At 39.4% G+C, this 22,739-nt stretch overlaps 1 long non-coding RNA gene across 1 annotated transcript; it reads left to right on the top strand.

Moving 5' to 3' along the window:
• The first annotated feature begins 234 nt into the window (after positions 1-234).
• On the top strand, positions 235-21,534 carry LOC141372657 (uncharacterized). The gene is made up of 3 exons (XR_012378046.1): positions 235-363; positions 3,471-3,678; positions 21,413-21,534. It is a non-coding gene; the product is annotated as an uncharacterized lncRNA (long non-coding RNA).
• The last annotated feature ends 1,205 nt before the right edge of the window (positions 21,535-22,739 follow it).

The following is a 22,739-nucleotide window of genomic DNA, read 5'->3' as shown; positions in this document are numbered from 1 at the left end:
CTGAGGAGGGCCTTGCTGAAAAACCCATCCCCTTCACAGTAAGTGTAGGCAGATTTGATCCGCGAGGGAAGGACTACAGCTAGAACCAGGGTCCCAGGGTAGGGCGGTCTCCTCTGCATTCCCTGCCTCTTGGCTTGGCTTATGTGCCCCCTCTTAAGCTTATCGCATGTTCAAGAGCCACCTTAGACAGCAGTTGACTGGATCAAATTTTGCTTCTATCTTGTCTCTAGAAGCCTGCACCCCAAGGCTCCATACCGCTCCAGGGTAAGGCAGGGGTGTCTGTGGAAGGGTCCAGTGTGTGGCTCAGAGAAACTCGCGATTCCTCAAGAAATTCAAACACTGAGGGTGCAGACACTGCAGAAGGTGGGTCTCAGCATCTTTCTATGATAGAGTTTTATCCTAAATTGGGGGGTGGGAGAGGAGGTGAGGGACAAAGGCCACTGCTTCTGACATACAAGAAAAAATTGAGGGCTCTTTAGAGGAAGTTCTCCCTTGGAGTCCTTTAAGGCACTACTGGTGTGAGACATATCGTGGAAAGGTGAGTTTGGAGCACTGGTAACATTATATTACAGGCTGGTCTGGCTATCTACTGCAGCTAAAGAAATTCACCCTAAAACGGTAGTGGCTTGAGACAACAGCAGTCATTTACTTTACTCATGATTCTGCCATCTGAGCAGGGCTTGGCTGCGACAGCTCATCTTTGCTAGGGCTGGAGGCTCTGCTTCCAAGACGGTTCACTCACTTGGTGATGAGTGTTGGTTTTCTCCCAGTGTGTCTCTCTACAAAGTGATTTGTAGGCTTCCTCACAGCATGGTGGCTTGGTTCCAAGAAGGAGTGTCCAAAGAGTTGGAAAGTGGAAGCTGCCAGTTTTTTAAGGTCTGGGCCTAGAAACTGGTACAGTGTCACTTCTGCAGAATTCTATTACAAAGCAGTCGCTGTTCCCAGATTCAAGGTGAGGGGATATTGCCTCCACCTGTCAATGCAAAGAGTGCAAAGAATTTTTAGGGAGCATCTTGTAAAAGAATCAAAGAGATGCACAGAATATCACCATTGAGTGGGGCCTTAATAGTCATCTAGTCTGACTGGACTAGGTATTCTCCTGTGTATTAATCTATCTGTAGCTTTCCCATGACATCTCTGTCAGTCAGCCGGGATAACCAATAGCTTTCATAAATGAGTACCTTAGTTTGCATTGAAAAAAAAAAGGTACCCCTTCAAGCACATGGTTTGGCAAGCTGGGAATATTTCCAGAGAAGAAAAAGTTATTGTTTCCTCCAGAAGAGGTAGTTCTACACCAGGGTTCACACCTCAGAATGTGAAACATGTGCTGGGTTTTAGGCCCTACTCACGCTGTGACCAGACACACTTGGACAGTGCACAACTTGCATAACTGAGCATATTAGTCTATCCAGTCTTTGGTAGAGCACATCCATCGGCCCCTATAATCTGGGAACATCTCATCCCACTGTGGCACAAATCTACTTATTAAAAATTCCTCTTCCAGATGTGCCTGGGTGGCTCAGTCGGTTAAGGTCTGCCTTCAGCTCAGGTCATGATCTCAGGGTCCTGGGATTGAGCCCTGCGTTGGGCTCCCTGCTCAGGAGGGAGCCTGCTTCTCCCTCTCCCTCTGCCCCTCACCCCCGCCCTCCGTTGATGTGCATGCACTCTCTCTCTCAAATAAATAAATAAAATCTTAAAAAAATTCCTCCTCCGCATGCATTAGGATGTCCATTTTCAAAGAAGCAGAGAACAACAAGTGTTGACAAGAATGTCTAGAAATTGGAACCCTTGTGCATTACAGGTAGGAATGTAAAATGGTCCAGTAGCTGTGGAAAACAGTGTGGCAGTTCCTCAAACAATTAAACATAAAATTACTGTATGATCCAATAATTCTATTTCTGGGTATATACCCAACATAACTGAAACCAGGGACGCAAACAGATATATGTACACCCATGTTCATAGCAGCATTATTCACAATAGCCAAAATATAGGAATAACCAGAATGTCCATCTATGGATGAATGGATAAATAAAATGTAGCACACACACACACAGACTCTGAAATATTATGTAGCCTTAAAAAGGAGTAAAATTCTGATACATACTCCAATGTAGATGAAACTTGAAGACATTACGCTAAGTGAAATACGCCAGATGCAAAAGGATGGCTTTTGTATGATTCCCCTTATGTGAAGTGCTTAGAGTAGTAGTCAAAATCAGAGACAGAAAGTGGTATGGTGGTTGCCAGGGGCCGGGAATGGGGGAAGAATGAGGATGTGCTATTTAATGTGCTTCAGAGTATGTTCTGGAGATGGATGGTGGTGATGATTGCACAATGTGAATGTACTTAATGCCACAACGGTACACTTAAAAATGTTTAAGATGATAAATTTATATTACGTATATTTTGCCACACAAAAAAATTCTCCCTGACATTAAAATGAAATCTACCTCTCTATCTTACCTGTTGATCTGCCATAAACCCTCCTAAAATAAATTTACTGCTTCTTCTAAGAAAGATCTTCAAATGTAAATAAATACGTTTTTGTGTGGATCACCAGCATAGATCTGCCTTTGTAAGGGATTGGGATTGCCTCATTCTAGGTGAGAACAACACAAACTTTCCTTAGTTTTTGGAGGTTTATATTCTTGTCTTTTCTGCTTTACCTTGGGGAAAATGACTTCCGTAGATTTAAATCTGTTTTCATTTAAGTTAACTACTTCCACTAACCCCTCTCCCCATGTACAGGACTTTCTATACTCACCCCACTTTTATATTCCCTGCTTTGTATTTTTTTTAAAAAATTATTTATTTATTTGAGAGAGAGAGTGTGTGAGAGCACGCACACGCAGCGGGGAAGGGCAGATGGATGGGGAAAGAGAATCTCAAGCCGACTCCCTGCTGAGCACAGATCCTGAAGCTAGACAATTTCATGACCCTGAGATCACGATCTGAGCGGAAACCAAGAGTCAGACGCTCAACCGACTGAGCCACCCAGGTGCACCCCTGCTTTGTTCTTTTAATGAACATATAATTAATATATTTGACTAAGTTTCTCAACTTGACTTCCAAGGATTATTTCTTTCCCCTGGAAGGGTAGGTTGAATGCAGATTTGCAGGTCTTTGGAATTTCCAGGAGACTTTCTTAATCACACTTGACTTCTGGTTCAAGCAGCTCATAAGTGGAGCATTACTGTAATGGTAGTTACATTGACTTTTCTCAGCATCATATTATCATTATTGATTTCCTGAATAATAATTGCTGAAGATTAAGAAGTACTCAAGATAGCACTTAAAAGCCAAGTTCTCGTGTGCCCTTGGGATAAAAGTTCTTATGAATTTAAGTTTCTTGATTCAAACTTGCAAATCCATTTCACAATTGCTAATTCTTAAGATCTTCAAACTTGAAGTGCAATAAAAGATTTGCGTTTCACAGTATTTGCTAAAAATGTTGTGTTCGCTTTCAGGGCCCCCTGGGGGAAGAAAACATGAAGGGGTTAGGGAAGAACCACAAAGATAAAGAAAGGCTGGAAAGCTGGTTGTGAGAGGAGAAGGGGAGAAGCTGGGGACATGCACATCAGAGACCCAGACCCATCACCGTAGCCTTCACACTGGGCAGTGTCAGGGTCAAGGCTCACTGTTGCCAATGTACCTGGAGAAGAAAAAGCAAGCCCGGTGAGTTTAATTTCCATTTTTAATTGAAATTCACTGCAGGCAGTTTGTTTATTTATTTATTTTTTATTTTATTTTATCATGTTATGTTACAGTTTGTTTTTTTAAAAGGAAGTATTCCCAAATGTTAGCTTGTGATAGGTTGCTGAGGATTCTAAAGTGTTTTCTCACTGCAATAATGTTGCACATGGTGGCCAAGACTGCAGGTGACCTCATCCAAACATACTTAAGGCCTGAAGGCAGCCAGATGTTTTGTAAACCACTGGTGGCCTCATTGGAGGGCTGAAAAAATCATTCTATCTTAGCGTTACTAATGATTAGGCAAGCAGATATTAGTTGTCCTCTAATGACATATTCTGTCTGGCCACAAATGTTTAACTTAAGACTTTAGCCAATCTGGGCGCCTGGGTGGCTCAGTTGGTTAAGCGACTGCCTTCGGCTCAGGTCATGATCCTGGAGTTCCAGGATCAAGTCCCGCATTGGGCTCCTTGCTCAGCGGGGAGTCTGCTTCTCCCTCTGACCCTCCCTCCTCTCATGTGCTCTCTCTCTCTCATTCTCTCTCTCAAATAAATAAATAAAATCTTTAAAAAAAAAGAAAAAAGAAAAAAAGACTTTAGCTAATCTAGTTTCCAGGAAAGATGGGAGATAGACCTACAAGTTAGACAAATGCCGTGAGGAAACAAATAGACAAATCCAGAAAGTGTGACATTTTACAGGACGGCTAGCCCCATCTCTTCAACAAGTCAGTCAATGAAAAAGGGGTATTTTTCTAGATTAAAAGAGACTTAAAGGAGCATGGCAACCAGCTGCATTGTCCTGAGGGTTCAAGATTTTGCTAGTGAGGACTAGAGGTCAAGATGGGTACTATGAGGACATCATTGCGACTCTGACTCTTGAATGCTCCTTTAGGTTGGTATGGGCTTGGGAACTGTGGGCTGCACTTGTAATAAAAGACAACAAACAGGTTATGTGTAAGCTTGAATAAAGAGACTTACTCAAAAGAGGTGATAGCAGGTGTCCTGTGGAATAATAACCTCAGAGCAGGAGAGTTAAGGACAATTAACTTACAGTTTGTTCTTTAGATATGTCAGGGCAACTTACGGTAGATTTTGAAATTGGCAGAAAAGATCACTAGGTGTCCTGTCTAGTGCATTTTTCTGTGTTATCTGTGCCTTCCATCACCTTTGAGCTCTTTTACAACTCTGTAAATTTTAGAAAACTGATAGCCATACAAGAGATTCTTGAACATTGAAATTACAATTAATTTTGATTGGTAGAGATGCAAGCGATTCTTGCCTTTTGGATGTTGACCAGTTGTCCTAGTCAGCTCATGCTGCCCTAGTAAATACTATAGACTGGGCAGTTTAAACAACAGAGATTTATTTTCTCACAGTTTTGGAGGCTGGAAGTCCAAGATCTGGGCGCCAGCATGCTCAGGTTCTGGCTTCTTGCCGGGTCCTCACATGGCAAAGGGAAAGAGAGAGAGAGAAAGAGAGAGAGAAAGGGTATGTACTCTGCTATCTCTTTTTATAAGGGTACTATTCCCATCATGAAGGCACCACCTTCATGACCTCATTTAATCCTAATTACCTCCCAAGGCCCTGTCTCCAAATACCATCACATTGGAGGTTAAGGCTTCATGGGCTCTGATCAACACTTTTAATGTGTGGAGGGGTATATTTGAAGGGGCAGTTTTCCACACCACCAAGCAGTTCTCCAATATCAGCTAGATGTTTGACAATTCAACTCAATGCTGACACTATCTTCCCAGAAATAGCATCAGACTCTCCAAGTGAAGGGCTCAGTCCCAAGAAATGGCACTCCACTTAAGATGCCAATCACAAACCCAGGTTGTTGTCTGTGCTTCTGACTGACCGGCTGTAAATCAGAGGTTCACACACCCTCCTCCTTCGGTTTGATTAATTTGCTAGAGTGGCTCACAGAACCCAGGAAAGTTGTTACTGATTTATGACAAAGGATAGCAAAGGATACTAATCAATAGCCCAATAAAAAAGATACATAGGGTGAGGTCCTAAACAAATTAGCTTTTGTCTTTATGGAGTTTGGGGCCCAGCATGGTGTTATGTGGGAGCCATCTGATTCTGCAACCTGGAGGCTCTCTAAGCCCTCTCTTTTTTGTTTTTTATGGAGACTTCATTATGTAGGCATCATTGGTTAAATCATTGGCCATTGATCATTGATTCAGTCTCAAGAAATCAGGGCATGAACTAACAGTTCCAATCCTCTATTCATGGTTGGTTCCCCTGACAATTAGCCCCCATCCTTAGTTTCTTTCCAAAAGTCACCTCATTTACATAGCCTAGTTGTGTTGTAAAGGGGCTTGTCATGAATAACATGACACTCATTTCACCTTTATGGATCTGAAGTGTTTTTTTGGCATTGAGGTCAAGAGACCAAATACTATAACAAAAGCTTCTCTTATTGCTCAGGAAATTCCAAGGGTGTTGGGAGCTGTGAGCCAGGAATTGTTGATGAAGACGAAATACATGTGAGACATACACTTTGGTCATCTGAATGACCAAATAAATATTTCTTATAAATCACAATATCACAAGGTTTCAATATATGAATTCAAGGGGGAAACAAACATTCAGTTTATAACACTTTGCCCCTAGACTCCTTAAATTTATGTCCTTCTTGCATGCAAAATACATTCATTCTAGCCTAACAGCCCCCCAAAGTCTTAATTCATTCCAACAATAACTCTAAGTCTTAGGTCCAAAGTCTCATCTAAATATCATCTAAATCAGGTATGGGTGAGACTAGAGACATGATTTTTCCCTAAGGCAAAATTCCTTCCCAGCTGTGAACCTGTAAAAACCGTGCTTCCAAAATATAATGGTGGGACATGCAGAAAGTAGACAGTTTGCTCATAATAAGAGGAAGTTGTAAGATCACATCATCTATAGGCTCTTTATGCTTTAGGAGTCTATGATTTATTTCTTGTGGAGCTCGCAATTTACATATCTTTTTTTTTTAAGATTTTATTTATTTATTTGATAGAGAGAGCACAAGCAGGGGAAATGGCAGAGGGAGAAGGAGAAGCAGGTTCCCCACTGAGCAGGGAGCCTGATGCAGAGCTTGACCCCAGGACCCTGGGATCATGACCTGAGCCGAAGGCAGACGCTTAATGACTGAGCCACGCAGGCACCCCTATTTGTTAGATTATTAAATCAGCCAGAGAACTTAAAAGAAAGGTAGATGGAAAGTTTTTTCCTTCCTCTCCTACCGTGTGTTATCTTAGTATAAAGCATAAGGGTAGAGAATAAAGTGGTGGTGGACAGAGCTTTGGTGGTTTGGTGGTCAAATTTAAGGCAGAAATCCTAGAGATATTTTAAATGAAGAAAAACAAAATAGCAACCAGCTTATGCTATGTAACAACCCCCACCCCCAGGGCGCCTGGGTGGCTCAGATGGTTAAGCGTCTGCCTTCGCCTCAGGTCATGATCCCAGGGTCCTGGGATCGAGTCCCACATCGGGCTCCTTGCTCAGCGGGGAGTCTGCTTCTCCCTCTCCCTCTGCCTCTCCCCCTGCTTGTTCTTTCTCTGTCTCTCTTGCAAATGAATAAATAAAATCTTAAAAAAACAAAAAACAAAAACAACTCCCACCTGCAAAGGAACATATTGGATTAAAACAACAATAGCATATTAGCTCATGATATTGTAGGTCAGCAGTTTTGGTTAGATTCATCTGGCTGGTTCTTTGGCTGGTCTTGGCTAGGCTCATTCATGTTGTAGAGTTTTCTCAGGTATGTGCGGTCAGCTAGCATTTGATGGCCTCACTCACATATCTGGCTCTTGGCTGGAGCAAGGGATTGGCAGGGCCATATGTCTTCCATCATCAAGCAGGCTAGCCTGGCTCATTCATCTCGTGGTATCAGGGTTCCAAGTGCGGCAAGCAAGGGCAAGACCCAGTAACCAAAGAGTCTTCAGGTGTCATCTTGCACCATGTTTGCTTTCATCCCATTGACCAAAGCAAGTAACATGGTCAAGGCCAGAGCCAGTATCAGCGGAGACTAACCAAGGGCATGGAAATAGTGAGAGAACTATTGCAGTCATTTTTGCAAACAATCTCATGAAACCAAGAATTGTTTTGGGGGAAAGGGTGCAGAGTAGATCTAGAGGGTGAAGCAGGAGGAATAAAAAAATGACTCTATGCCAATATTTATTGAGTAAATACTGTGTATGCCAGGTTCTGTGCTAGGAATAGAGATTTTAAAAAAACCAGTAATGAATAAGACATAACTGTATTCTAAAGAAGTCTAGAGTCTAGGGGCGCCTGGGTGGCTCAGTTGGTTAAGTGGCTGCCTTGGGCTCAAGTCATGATCCCAGGGTCCTGGGATCGAGCTCCACGTCGGGATCCCTGCTCAGCGGGGAGTCTGCTTCTCCCTCTCCCTCTCTGCTCCCCCTGCTTGTGCTCTCCCTGTCTCTGTCAAATAAATAAATAAAATCTTAAAAAAAAAAGAAGTCTAGAGTCTAATGGGGGAAAAGATATATAAACAGCTTAAAAACAGCCCACCAAGTGTTAGGATAGAGCTATCTGCTATACAGGGGCTCGGGGAACATTTTCTGTAAAGGGCTATCTAGTAAATACTTTGGCTTTGTGGACCCTACAGTCTCTGTCAAAGTTACTGGACTTCGCTTTTATTGAAAAAAAGGAACCATACACAGAATGTGAGCAAAAAGGCCAGGTGAGGAAGATTGACAGTGAATCTATCAGGGTACCAGGAAAGGGAAGCCAGGTTTGAGGGGCAAGAGAGGTTTATGTAAGTGGGAAGCAGATGAATTCAGTTTTTAAACAGTTTGAAAACATTCAAGTGGATGTGATTGATATCTAAGGGCATATGGAACTGTAGGCCTGGGTCTAGGGGAGGCCTTCGGGCTTGAATGAGGGTAGTGAACAGTAACTGAAGCCTTGAGTTGGAAGCATTTCATTTGGAGACTACATGTGAAAAAGAAAAGGGCCAAGAAGCCAGGATGAGCCTTGTAGAAAGCATTCAGTTAGGGTAAGCAACAACCAGAAGCTTGTTCAAAGAGAGAGAAACATCAGAGAAAGAGCCGGGGAAGGGCCATGTCTGTGCTGGGAAGAAAGAAGAGAGTTATAGGAACAAGTGGGTGGTCAAGAGAGGTCAAAGAGAATAAAGAGTGAGAATGGGGTGGGGAGATGGGCAATAAGGGCGATATTGTTCTAAGGATGTCAAGCTGGGCCTTTAGGCAAACTCCTCTGCTTTACACACATTCAAAATAACTTAGTAATTAGAAACAGTGCAAAAAGACATGCAGGGACATTGCTAAGTAATGAGTATAAATCTTTCTGCTAAATTTATTTTTGTAATATGTGGAAGAAAAGTCAACGCCATCTACAATTAGCATGTACTACATTGGGCTTTTTTTCAAGACTTCTTGGTAAGTTTGGAAAAGGAATTTTATTGGGGAAAACAATTCTACTTACATTTTTCAAGCAAAGGCGAACAAGAGACAAAGAAGCTTGCATCTAAGGTAAAGTTTGAAGCAAAGCCTCTTCCTAATTTCTTTAATTTATATTTTTGAAATGCTGCTGAGATGTTTTTCATGACCTCACCTGAATCCTGAGTTAAGGAAAAAAAATGACTGAGACTTCCAGCTTTTCATGTATTTTTATTGATTAAATTTAGGTAGTGTTTAATGCAGTGTGTTCTGTAGCAAAGTGTTCCAAATTTTTTCATCTTAGTCAACCAGAGTTTTAAGGCTGCTATTCAGAGATCGATATCCAGAACTGGTTGATGGGTTTTGTGCTGTGAAGAATTTAGAACTGAGATTTCACAATTCCATTCTCAGCACGCACAGCCAACAATAGTCATCTCTGGTGGATATCAGGTACTCTTATCCCTCACCTGGGAGACATCAAATGAGTCTTCCTGAGTTTTGTATCCTTAGTGTACCACCATCAGTCAGAGTAACCATTAAAAGCTAAACGTCAATGAAATTATGCAGTTCACAAACACTTTAAGTGCACTGTAGAGTATTTATAAAGACCAAATGCCTGTAACCTGTAAGTAATTCAGGCTTTGCCTGAAGGATGATGGACAGATTGGGCTGCATCTCAAGGACCTTTGTTTACAGCTTTCTGATTTGAATATATCTGGGAGGACATCTGTATTTGTTTGCTAGGACTATCATAACAAAATCCCACCAACTGGGTGGCTCAAATGATCGAAACTTATTTTTCACAGTTTTGGAAGCCAGAAGTCTGAGATCAAGGTGTCATCAGAGCTGGTTTCTTCTGAGGACTCTCTCCTTGCCTTCCAGATGGCAGCCTTCTTGCCAGTGTCTTCACATGGTCTCTCCTCTGCATGAGTGGGTTGAGTACGTGTGTGTCCTAATCTTCTTATAAGGTCATATTGGATTAGGGCCCACCATATGATCTTGTTTTGCCTTAATTATCTTTTTAAAGGCCATATTTCCAAATACAGTTAGATTCTGAGGTACTGGCAGTTAGAACTTCAGCATATGAATTTTAGGGGGGAACATAATGCAGCCCACAACATTTAATATTTGCACCCATGGCTTGAAATGCCTCAACTTTGTGGACATATTTAGCACACCCCACTATACTGCAGGCTCCAGAGCTCGCTCCAACTTGCCACTTCATGTACTGACCTTTAGGTTTGCATGACTTAAAGAAAGTGTTCAGGTTGCTTTATGTGCTTTTAAATGTACATATTTCTGTGGGAATGTTTTAAAGTAGGCTATGGACGTCATAGCATTCACTTCTAAAATAGAAGAACATTTTCCTATTGAATTTATTTATGATTTTATTAAATGTTTATTTTTTATTGAATTTATTTGTGATTTCATTAAGTATTTATTTCTTCTCAAGCATATGAATTCAATTTTGATGTTTTTCCAAGGCACTTATTTTTTGCTGTCCTCTTTTAATCAAGTGTGCATAATATCTTCTGTCAAAATGTTGGTGTTCTGGGCCATGTGGGTGGCTCAGTGGGTTAAGCATCCCTCTTTGGCTCCGGTCATGATCCCAGGGTCCTGGGATCGAGTCCCACATCGGTCTCCTTGCTCAGTAGGGAGACTGCTTCTGCCTCTGCCCCTCCCCTCCACTTGTGCTCTCTTTCTGGCTCTCTTTCTCTCTCTCTCAAATAATAAATAAATAAATAAATAAATAAATAAATAAATAAAATCTTTTAAAAAAATGTTGGTGGGATGCCTGGGCAGCTCAGTCGGTTAAGCGTCTGCCTTCAGTTCAGGTCATGATCTCAGGGTCCTGGGATGGATCCTGCATCAAGCTCCTTGCTTGGCGGGGAACATACTTCTCCCTCTGCCTGCTATCCCCCTGCTTGTGCTCTCTCTCTGACAAATAAACAAACAAACAAATAAATAAATAAAAAAAAAATTTTAAAAAACTAAATAAAAATTTAAAAAAATGTTGGTGTTCCATCAACATTTTATAATTCATAAAGCATCCTGTGGTTACATAACATTAGGAAATGCTGATGTAGGTTTCTCAAGGATGTGGTTATGTGTGATTTTTCCTCATTTTAGTAATACTATGTAGATATTAGTCACTACAGGTAAAGTTTATTCATGCTATTGTTTTGTAATTTCTATCTATGTGAGACTTAGAAAAAAATCATGCCTTGAGTATATTAAGTTTTAGAGATTGTTTTTGATAACATTTTAAGCTCTTTTACTTCGAGCCCTTACCTAGTTTATTCCTTGGAAATGTTCTTTAATGTTCTTTCTTTCATTTCTGGTCTGTGGCAATATTTCTCTAGAACATTTGTTTTCCTTTTACTTAATGGCTGCTAGGAACTAACTTGAGTTCATATACAAGACTTCACCTCATCTGCTCCTTCTATCTTTATTCAGAGCCAGTTCTAGAATGCTGAGCACCACTGTGTTTGCTTGCATCTGCACTCCCATCCCTGGACCCTGTGAGGATCTTCACTGTCTTCTACCCCAAACTACAGGAAACTGAAACTCCTGCGTGTCTTGTCTCTCCATTGGCATTGCAAATGGAATCCTACTAGTTGGTATTTATCATCTGTTAAGGCAAGGCCCTACTTTTGAGTCTAGGTGCTCTTGGGGGTTAGTCAGACAAATACATTTGACCACTCTCAAGTGAGTGCTAGCCATTGATGCACCTAGCTGGTGAGCGCTTTCCAGACTTGGCCAGCTGAGTCCTCTTATGCTTATCACTCCGGGGTTAGAATGCATCCATTTTCTCTGTCTTTTAAATTACTTAAATGCTTGTTTAATTTTATTCATTTAAAAAATTGTCCTTATTTAGGCTTTACAACGGAAGAGAATATAATAGATGTAGTCCCTGGTCCCACAAATTTTAAAAGCTAAAAGGATGACCATGCATAGTAATCATGCTGCCCACCCTAGGATAGAATATTTCCATGATAAGAACTGGACTTTTTCTTTTTTTTTTGGATAATAGTTTGCGTTTAATTCACTCAACTTTTTCAAATTGCGTTTATAGCCAAAATATTTTTTTAAAGACTTTTTTTTAAGATTTTTATTTATTTATTTATTTGAGAGAGAGAGAATGAGAGACAGAGCACAAGAGGGAAGAGGGTCAGAGGGAGAAGCAGACTCCCCGCTGAGCAGGGAGCCCGATATGGGACTCGATCCCGGGACTCCAGGATCATGACCTGAGCTGAAGGCAGTCGCTTAACCAACTGAGCCACCCAGGCGCCCTATAGCCAAAATATTTTTAAAAGCTTCAGAGTATTCCCATGAGAAAAGTAGGGCAGGTACAGGCAAATCTCGTTTTCTTATCAGTTTCTCTGGAAATTGCATCATAAGGTAAATCGTTGTAAGGAGATCCTATTTTCCCCAAAGGAAAAATTTAAATTTGGGAGTTTCACACCTTATTAAAGACTCCCACTTATCTTGAGCTATTTTAAAAAGTGTAGTAGCTGTTCAATAAAACACTTGACAAAATGCTTTCACATTTTGTTCTCACTGGCAACGTTCTTAAAAAAATAAAACCCAAGTTTCACCTTTACTCTCTTCAACATCCTCAATTTGCCCAAAGTTATGAATGTGGTTGCTTGATGCCAGGTATTTGAAAGCTTCCATCCTTCAAAGATGTTGGACTTCCAAACATTTTGTTGACAGATATTAGATATCAGGGTTCCTCACACTTCACTGATATCTATAAATATTGTTACTGGGTTATAAGCTCAGAATTTTAAACATGGAGCATTATCACAGTAGTGCTACAACTGGAATAAGATAGGGTCTTAATTTAAGTACATATCCTTTGGATGGTGGCAACGATGAATTACTAAAGGCTATAAAATTAATGTGTGTATTAATTATGATTACATGAATATAGCTATGAGCAAGGAGGGATCACTCATTGTAACAGGAAAAAAGGTTGAGTATAGAGGTAAAGTCGTCCCCCCTTTCCTATGGTTTTGCTTTCCCAGCATTTCCAGTTACTGTGGTCAACCAGAAGCAGCTGATTCTCCTGATGAGTCATCAGGAAGGTCATTGGTAGCCGAACGCTAAGTCACAATGCCTGCGCCTTTCACCCCAGAGCATCTCATCACTTAGGCATTTTGTCATCTCCCATCATGACAGGAAGAAGGGTGAGTGTGGTACAGTAAGATATTTTGAGAAAGACACAGAAACCACATTCATATACCTTTTATTACAGGATATTGTTATAATTGTTCTATTTTATTCTTAGTTATTGTTACTCTCTTACAGTGCCTCATTGATAAGTTAAACTTTATCATAGGTTTGTATGTATAGGAAAAAACGGTATATACAGGGTTTGGTACTATCCATGGTTTCAGGTAGTTGCTGGGGGACTTGGAACGCATCCGTGCGGATAAGGGGGGGACTAATGTGCAGCCACATGAATGCTGGTGAAATTTGTGGTAAAAAGGTGAGAAAGCTATTTTCAGTTTGCTTCTATTTTCTCAGTGAAATAGGAAGAAAAGCCATTAGTTAAAAGTGACAACAGGGAGAAAAAAATGGAGTAAGCTTTGCTAACAGGGTTATTTAAAATGGAGCTGCGCGGACATTGAAGATGTGGAGCTTATGCACATCTTTGTCTCAACTTCTCAGAATTTTTGCTGAACTCAGCTGAAAGCCAAGTCATCTGTTATATGTTAAGATGGACACAAATGAACTTTCTGCCTAACAGCCCTAGCAACCAATCATGTATAGATTAGTGTAACTATACCAGCACCAATCACATTTTGTTTGAAACAACTTATGTAAATTCCCTCTTTCCTCTTTAAAAGCTCTAATCGCCTTTGTCTCTCTGGAACATGCTTTCAATTTTGGTGGAGTCTGTGTCTCCCGATTGCAATCTCTAAGACCCTAAATAAAGGCACATATTTTATTTTGGAGCTTGCAGTTTTGTCTTTTGGTAGTTGACAAAAGTGAGGATTGAGGATGAATTCGTGGTTTGAGAAAAACGGCGGGGGCGGGGGATGAAATTATGGTCTCTTCTCCTAGACTCTAGGGGATTGATGGCCTAGGGTATAATGCAGGAATGCCAGGTAACACAGAAGGCCCACCAGAGCTTTGGGTTAGCAATATCAAAATGGGGTTGCACACTATTGAGTGCTCGTCAAGCCCAGAGGAAGCAGAGGTTTGATTTGAATTGTTCATAGTAGTGGGTCTCAGCCCCAGGCAGTTTTGCCCCCAAAGGGACATTTGGCAGTGTCTGGGGACATTTTTGGTCATCACAGTTGAGAAGGTATGTATGCGGGAAGAGTTCTACTGGCATCTAAGGTTGGAGGTCTGTGTGGTGCATTCTGGCAGTCACAGAACAGAAGAGAATTTGGATTTCATTGTAAGTTGGTGGGAAGTCATCGGAAAATTTTGAATAAGGGAAAGAGACAATCCGATTTCTTTATAAAAATGTCATTCTGGCCTAGCTAGAAGTCAGGGACACTGCTAAACATCTTACAATGCATGGGGAAATGCTCCACAACTGAGGATTAGAGACCCCCAAATTCCAAAAGTTCAGATGAGAAATTCTGGCCCCCAGGTTCATAGCACAAGCATTTTCTTTGACCCTTGATACTGGGTCATAATTCTTGTGTTTCCGTAGAATAAAGCCAACTGTGACCCAGGATTAAAAATAAAATCCTCACCCTTAACCAGATTATTACTATTAAGTTTATATGGAAAATTACTTACAGGTTACAGGCATTTGGTCTTTATAAATACTCTACAGTGCACTTAAAGTGTTTGTGAACTGCATAATTTCATTGACGTTTAGCTTTTAATGGTTACTCTGACTGATGGTACACTAAGGATACAAAACTCAGGAAGACTCATTTATTTCCTTCTTTCATATATTTCCTTCACTCTTGTTGATTCTGGATGTACCCTGGAGGTGTGTGTGTGTGTGTGTGTGTGTGTCTATATGTATCTATGTGTATGTGTATGTCTATGAATTTATATTTTTAACGTGAATTCCGTTTTAATTAACATGGCTTTATAGTTTGTTTTGATATTTGCCAGAGGAAAAATCCTTGTTATTTTTCAATTTTAAGCCCCTTTTCTGGGCACATTTATTATTACCAGTAAACTTTAGAATCAACTTTTCAAATTCCATTGAAAATAGTTTGGGTTTTTGTCAGAATCATATTCAACTTGGCAAAAACTGATACGTTTACCAATGGAATCTTCCTATATAAAAAAGAAGAACATATTTTGATACTCAGGTTTTTATAAAGGTTTTTCTATTAATAATTTTCTTACACTTTTCTGGTTTGATTATTTTAAAATATATGTATATATAAATTTTTAATTATTATAAATATGATTTTTATTGCATTTAATGGGTTATTGTTGTTTATTTTAGTAATGTCATTATTTTGGTATACTTACCTTGTATCTTGATGTTCCAGAAAACTCATTGGTTCTAAAAATTTTCCATGAATTGTCTTGAGCTATAACTATTCGAAACATTGTCTATTATCATTCTAATATTTATGCTTCCTTTGGTTTTTTGTCTTATTACATTATTTAGGAACTAAAAATAATTTTAATAGTAGTGATTTGTCTTTTTCTTAATTCTTTCTTATCTTTTACCCTTAAGAATGTCATTTGCTGGGGCACCTGGGTGGCTCAGCCAGTTAAGCATCTGCCTTCAGCTCAGGTTGTGATCCCAGGGTCCTGGGATCAAGCCCCACATTGGGTCTCCCTGCTCCACAGGGAGCCTGCTTCTCCCTCTCCCTCTGCCTGCCACTCCCCCTGTTTGTGCTCGCGCGTGCTGTCAAATAAATAAAATCCTAAAAAAAAAAAGTCATTTACTCTATGTTTTAGATACATTCTCTTTGTCAAATTAAGGAAGTATTCTATTCTTAGCTTACTAAGAGTTACAAAAGAATCAGAAATGGGTATAAAATTTTGTGTGTGTGTGTCCATCTATCAAATGGTTCTTTAATATATTAATATAGTGAATTCTGTGAATTAATTTTCTAATGATAAACCAGTCCCTGCATAAGCTCTATTTCGTTATAATGCTTTGTTCTTTTACTCTATGCTAGATTTGATTTGCTAATATTTTGGTAAGATTTTTAAAATTCACATTTACAAGTGAAACTTGTCTACAGTAAGAACTATAAATTCACATGCCTAGAGGAGTCAAATTTGTTAAAAAAATCAAGTAGAGTAGATGAGGCTCATAAAGAAGAGAGACTGTTATGATAGAGAATGGATGTTGGGTCTCATAATACTTATATTCAACGTTAAAAAAATGCTATGTACACATAATCATTGGCAAGGTAGATGTGGCCCATGGAACCCAGCTAGTAGCATTTGGTATGTGTCTATGTGTTTGTGCTAGCCTCACAGAAGGAGCAGGGAGATTTTTTTGTCTTTTTTAAGTATCTAGGGACAATGTAAATAAATAGAGATTATTGGTTTTATTGAGACAAATTTATACATGAAACAGTCTGGGTCCTTTGCCTTTTGGGGCATACATTTATTCCCCTTCCCCCATGCATTTAATTTAGCCTATGTTTATTACCCAGTTTTGGTTTCCAGCTTTTTCTGGAAATGTGAATATTTACATTTTCTAGGGACATAACATTTTGTCTAGAATTTAAAATTTTCTGTGTAAGAAGACATGCTTTCTTTTAGAGTATGTTAGCTAGGAGCAATTGTGCAAGCTGAGAGACCCCCAGGATTGCCAGTACAAGGAATGTTTGGGTGTGAAAGTTGATTCCCTGTCTGTGTGTGTGTGTGTGTGTGTGTGTGTGTGTCCATTGTGGATGTCTGGAGTTACCTCAGACTCTGCTGTGCTTCCATTTACCCCGCCTAGTCAGATCCTCTGGAAGCGAATACCCCAGCCAAAAGATTTCCATAGACAGAAAGAAGGGACACAGTTGGCTCAGCTGTTTTATAGATATTTCCTTAATTTATTATCTTCCACTCTGCCTTCCACATTTGTAGACTCAGAGCTTACAGTTTCTCTCTGATGGAGTCCTTAGAGACGGATGTCTCTCACAGCTGTCTCTCCCACACCTATCGTGTGTTCCGGTTTTCTCTGGTTTACACCTTCCATCCATCTGATTTCATCTGCTTTTTATTTCCTCAAAATTTCTGGTCTACTGATTATACTTTTTCTTGTTTCCAGTGCTGTTAGGGATTTATTCCTTAAATATATATATTTATTTACATATAAAAATTATTTATTTCAAATGGGATTTGGGAAGGAATGAAAAGTAAACATATATGTTTAGTCTGACCTTGAGCTGAAAACTTTATGGGTTCTGTATAGCAATGGTTAATACTTTGTTAGAGTCTTGTTCAGTCTCTTTTCTAACAAACATACTTTTCCTCTCTCTGTTGATGAGTTAATATTAGATAGAGGTTTTCTTTTTTTTTTAAATAACATTATGGGATTAATGCAGTATTGGTGAGAAATATTTTTTAAACATTTCTAAATCCTTTTTTAAAGATTTTATTTATTTGAGGGAGAGAGAGAGCAAAACAGTGAGAAAGAGAGAGAGAGAGAGAAGGAGAAGCAGACTCCCCACTGAGCCGGGAGCCCGATGCGTGACTCAATCCCAGGACCCTGGGATCATGACCTGAGCCAAAGACAGACACTTAACCAACTGAGCCACCCAGGGGCCCCAACATTTCTAAATATTTAGATTCCTTATTATGTTTGAACCGTGAGTTTATTTGAACATTGAAAGTTTTTTTTTTTTTAAGTAAAAATTCTGTGGTGCTTTTGATAGTCGATTCAGTAAGACCAGTTTAGAATTCAATCACTAAGTCAGCTGAGAAAGGATTGATATATAACCTCTTGGAAATGGACAGTACTGGCAGATCCATTGTCTTCTGCTTAGATACTCAAATGGGACCTAAGTCATGTCATGAGAAGGCCTTTGGGTTTGGAGTTTGTTTTGCCTTTAGCACTTACTAGCTGTTGGACCTTGAGCAAGTCCCTTAAATTTCTGAATCTCATGTGCCAAATGGCAGTGATAACACCTTCCGATCCCTGTCTCACAGATGTTGAGAGAATAAATGTGAAGATCCTTTAAGAAACCAAACTTAGGTAAGTATAAGTTAGCACTAAATATTCGCATACTTTCCCAATGACTATCTTCAAAGATCAGATTTAATTAATTATTTATTTTTTAAAAAAATTTTACTTACTTATTGGAGAGAAAGAGAGAGAGCATGAGAGTGCATATGAGCGGGGGGAGGGGCAGAGGGAGAAGCGGGGCTCCATCCCAGGACCCAGAGATCATGACCTGAGCCAAAGGCAGACACAACTAACAGAGCCACCCAGGCATCCCCAAAGATTAAATTTAAAGAATGAATAGAATTCTTGACTTCTTTAGAGAGATGACAACTTGAATTCAAATGTTTATTAGTTTTTATTATTAAAATGAGTACTTTTGTATGAGGAAAAGACAAGTGCAGAATAATAAGTTCTTTGTTTAGTAATGTAGAACAATTCATTAGATCTGATGAAAAACAGAGGTTTGTTTTCATCAATGTTTCAAAATTATGCTTCCCAAAAGGAACCAATTTGGAGATGTTTTCATAGAAACATCTGGATAGTGGGTTAGAAATGTTTAGAATGTCCTAGTCTAAGTATTTAATTCACTTTGGCTGGCTAAGCCTTTTCTCTAGACTAGATACTTAGGACTCACCTTTCCTTGGTTAGTTCCTACAGTAAGTACTGTAAGCTGAAGAGACTCATTCTTTTGTGTAGAATGCCCAATCTAACAGTCTGTGTGAGTCAGTGTTCAGCTTAAGAATTCTGCCAGGCAGGGAATTGTAAAAGAAAAAATTTTGAAGTCAGGCCACGAAAGCTCAGAATTCATTTGTGTCCAGATACTTCACCAGGGAAAATAACCTGGGGTATATTTACTGCAGAAGAAAATCAAGCATTCTAATGAGCAGGATTAAGCCTTTGGAAAAAGAGAAGGTTTCATTAACAAAAAGTCCTTCTCTCTTATCCAACCTCCTGTGAACTGAAGTTATGGAAACAGAATACTCCAAAGAACAAATACTATTGAAAGTTTGTTTGTGATGGTTGCGGGGGAATGGCAGGCCACAGGAGAGGAACAGAATAAGAGGTGCTGAATGGAAGGTTCACGACTGTTCTGTGTTTTGGTGGCTAAGACATTAAAAACTTAAAAACTGATTCTGTTGGTCTAAATATGTTTCCTAATTTGCCAAACTCTTTGGGATAATAAATAGATTACGTATGTGCCATTCAAACGTAGACTGTAACAGATTAAAAGTGTGAATTAACTTAAAACACTTTAAGGTTTTTTTGAGCATCACCAGCTCTCAGTTTTCTTCTTTGTGATACTTTCAATGTATTGGGGGGGTACTTTTTTAAAAAAGGAAAAAAGATAGGATAACTACTTTACTGACTGTTCAGAGCAAAAGCAATAATCTTTTTTGACTTCACTCCCCCCACACCAGTCATGGCCCAGCATTTCTGTTCCCATTTATAAAATTACTTGAAGGAATTGTCTATACTCATTGTCTCCAACTTCTCTTTATCATTCTCATTTAAGTCCACTTAACGTGAACTAGCCCATACTAATTGACTCTGTATGCCCATGAGATTCTTTTCAGTACCTACCAGTGTGCACCGCGACAGACAAGCAGGGGTTTGCTATTCTTCTATCATCTCACTACCAGTTTATCATGAAAGCTAGTCCCAGAGCAAACTCTCATCTGTGTATAACATGTATCAGAAGGTAGGAACAAAAAGTATGTAAAAGTCTCAAATCTTCGTCTTTTTAGGTGTTCTGATCCCAGCTTGTTTGGAAAGGTCATATCAAACATTACAATATCCTAGAGGCACCATTCACGCAAATGGAATGGCTTGCATTTAAAGCTGGACATGGTACTGACTAGAGACCTTGGCTAGGACGCCATCTGGGAGTGTACCGGCTGCAGGGCATAGCAGGCTTTTATACCATCTTCAAGCAAAACGAGAGCAAAATGTTTTAGGCAATCCACATTGCGGTGACTCTCACTGATTTCACCTATGAAAGCCCATTCAAATCTTCACAATGATTATAAGCAAGTTCTCTGGTGTTAATCAGAGATAAAAATCACCGAAATGATTTCAGTAGCTTCCTTTGTAGAGTAGGCTTTATTGTTTTAGTTGCACCAGAATCACAGAGAGAATTTGCGAAAATACACATTGCTACGCCCCAGCCCCAGAATTTCTGATTCAGTTGGTATGAGGGGCTTGGGAATTTACATTTCTAACAAGTACCCACATGATGTTATTTCTGGTCCGGGGTTCTCAATTTGAGAACCTTTGATATTTTGATGGCAAGTCTATTCATGTTCAGTATTTCTTCTTAAGTTAATTTTGATAAATTTAAAAGATAGCATATTTCATCTATGAAATATGAACCTTAGAACCTTAATTCATTAATTTTTGACCCTGATCTTTTCTAATGTACATATTTAAGACGATAATTGCCCCCTTCAGTCTCACTATATTGGCATCATGCGAGTTTTATACGCAGTATTTTTGTTCTCATTCACTTCTCAATCCTCATTCACGTCTGAGGATTTTATAAGTACCAGTATATATTTATTTCTTCAGTGAATTATTTAGAAGTATGGCGTTTAGTTTCTAACTATATTTTTTTACAGACTTTTGTTATTCTACTTTTGTTGCATTGCTGTCAGAGAATGCTATCTGTATAATATTAATCCTTTGGTAGTACATGAAACTTCCCTTGTAGCATAGGGCATGGTTAATTAATGAGATTTCCATAGGATGGCTGGAAACATTTTAAGGCCTCCAGACATCCTCTCTACCTATGTCCTCTCCTTCTGTCCATTCTCTAAGATTCTTGACCAGTGGTTCTCAAACGTTACAGTGTATCACCACTGCCTGGAGGACTGTTAGAACACTCGTTGCTGGGTCCCACTACTAGGGTTCTAGATTCAGTAGGTCAAGTGTGCTTGAGGGATTTTGCATTTTTGAGTTTCCAGGTGATGCTGAAGTGGTTGGTCTGGGGAATCACGCTCCACAGAACTGCTGGCGGATACCGTAATGCCTCCTCTATTTCTCATGACTTTGGTGTCTGATGCCCCTGGTTTTGACTTAAGACCCAATTCTGATCTTTGCTATCCTAACACCTCTACAAGTTTGCTGGGGTTGTTTCATGCAAGAAACTGAGCTCTCTTCTATAACTTGATTCTAACTTCTAATTGCTCCATTTCCTTTTTTTCCAGACATTGAGCTGTACTTCTACTGATCAATCATATTATCGGTTAGTAATTTCCAAACCTTATTTCACAATAAGAAGACCTGTGGATTTTTCAGACATACGTGTTCATGACCCTCCGCTAGAGGTTCTGAGGTATGAAGTGGCCATGTGTAGATTTTAAATGCTCCATAATTGATTCTACTGTATAGCAAGGATCAAGATATATTGACCATATGTGCTGGTAGTAAAGGTTGCCTTTTTAGCTTTGTTACCCGCTCTGCCATTACCCCACTTATTTGAGAACATATTAATATGAGATGCTGGAAGTATCTCCAAGTGGAAGCCTTAGTACATTAGAGTAGATATTGAACTCAGGAGATAGGCTAGATATTGATATGGAATTAAGGATTGTGAACATACAAATTAATATTGAAACTATAAGATTGGATGCAGTGCCCATAGGGGAAAGGATGGGGAAGAAGAAAATAGCATCAAGGACTAAGCCTTGGGAAATACAAAAATGGATTGTCAGAGAAAGAAGTAATGCAGTGAAGAATCATTTGTATAGGAAAACCAATGACTTGAGAAAAACGATCAATTTAATTCACTGTTTTCTATAAAATCAACTCTCCAATTTCTGTTAATAGTGATATCATACTGCTGTTTGTCCAGGTTCAGAGCCATCTTTGATTCTTCATTTTTTCTGACCCCTCCGGCAAATTCAGTGACCGAGATGACACTCCTTTTTGTAATGCTTCTCAGTCATCTCTTCCATCTCTCTTACTACTTGTTAGAGTCTTTGTATCTGCACGTCTCACTTGTCATGAAGGTCTATAACTAGTCCTCTAACTATTTGAATCCATCATGCACATTATTGTCATATTCATTTTCCTAAAATGTCATTTTGCTATGTCTATTTCTTGTTTAAAAATCTCAGTGGTTTTGTTGTCGTTGTTACCAATAGCCAATCTTTCCAATCTTGTATTTCTCTACTCCAGGCAAACTGACTTTTTTCACCTTTTTGCTTTTGCTCTTACTTTTTCCCATTAATCTCCTCTGCATTTAGTGAAATATTATCCTTCAAGACCCAGATTAAATCTCACTTCTTTGGTTATCCTTTGGGTTCATTCTCTGAAGCCAGAATGTATGGATTCAAATCTCAGCTCTGCTACTTACTAATTGTGTGATGTGGATAAATCATTTAACCTTTTTGAGTTTCAATGTCCTCGTCTGTAAATGAGGATACTATTACCTATTCCACAGGTTGTTGTGAAAATTAAATGAGCTAATGGATATACATACTTAAACTATCCTGTGGCACGTGATAAGCACTTCATATATGTTACATAAAA

This window comes from Callorhinus ursinus, unplaced genomic scaffold, assembly GCF_003265705.2.
Source record: "Callorhinus ursinus isolate GAN/ISIS: 27379988/994484 unplaced genomic scaffold, GSC_fseal_2.0 scaffold4, whole genome shotgun sequence".
Classification (NCBI taxonomy): Eukaryota; Metazoa; Chordata; class Mammalia; order Carnivora; family Otariidae; genus Callorhinus; species Callorhinus ursinus.
The sequence above is the reverse complement of the archived record's forward strand: the minus strand, read 5'-3'. Positions and strand labels throughout refer to the sequence as shown.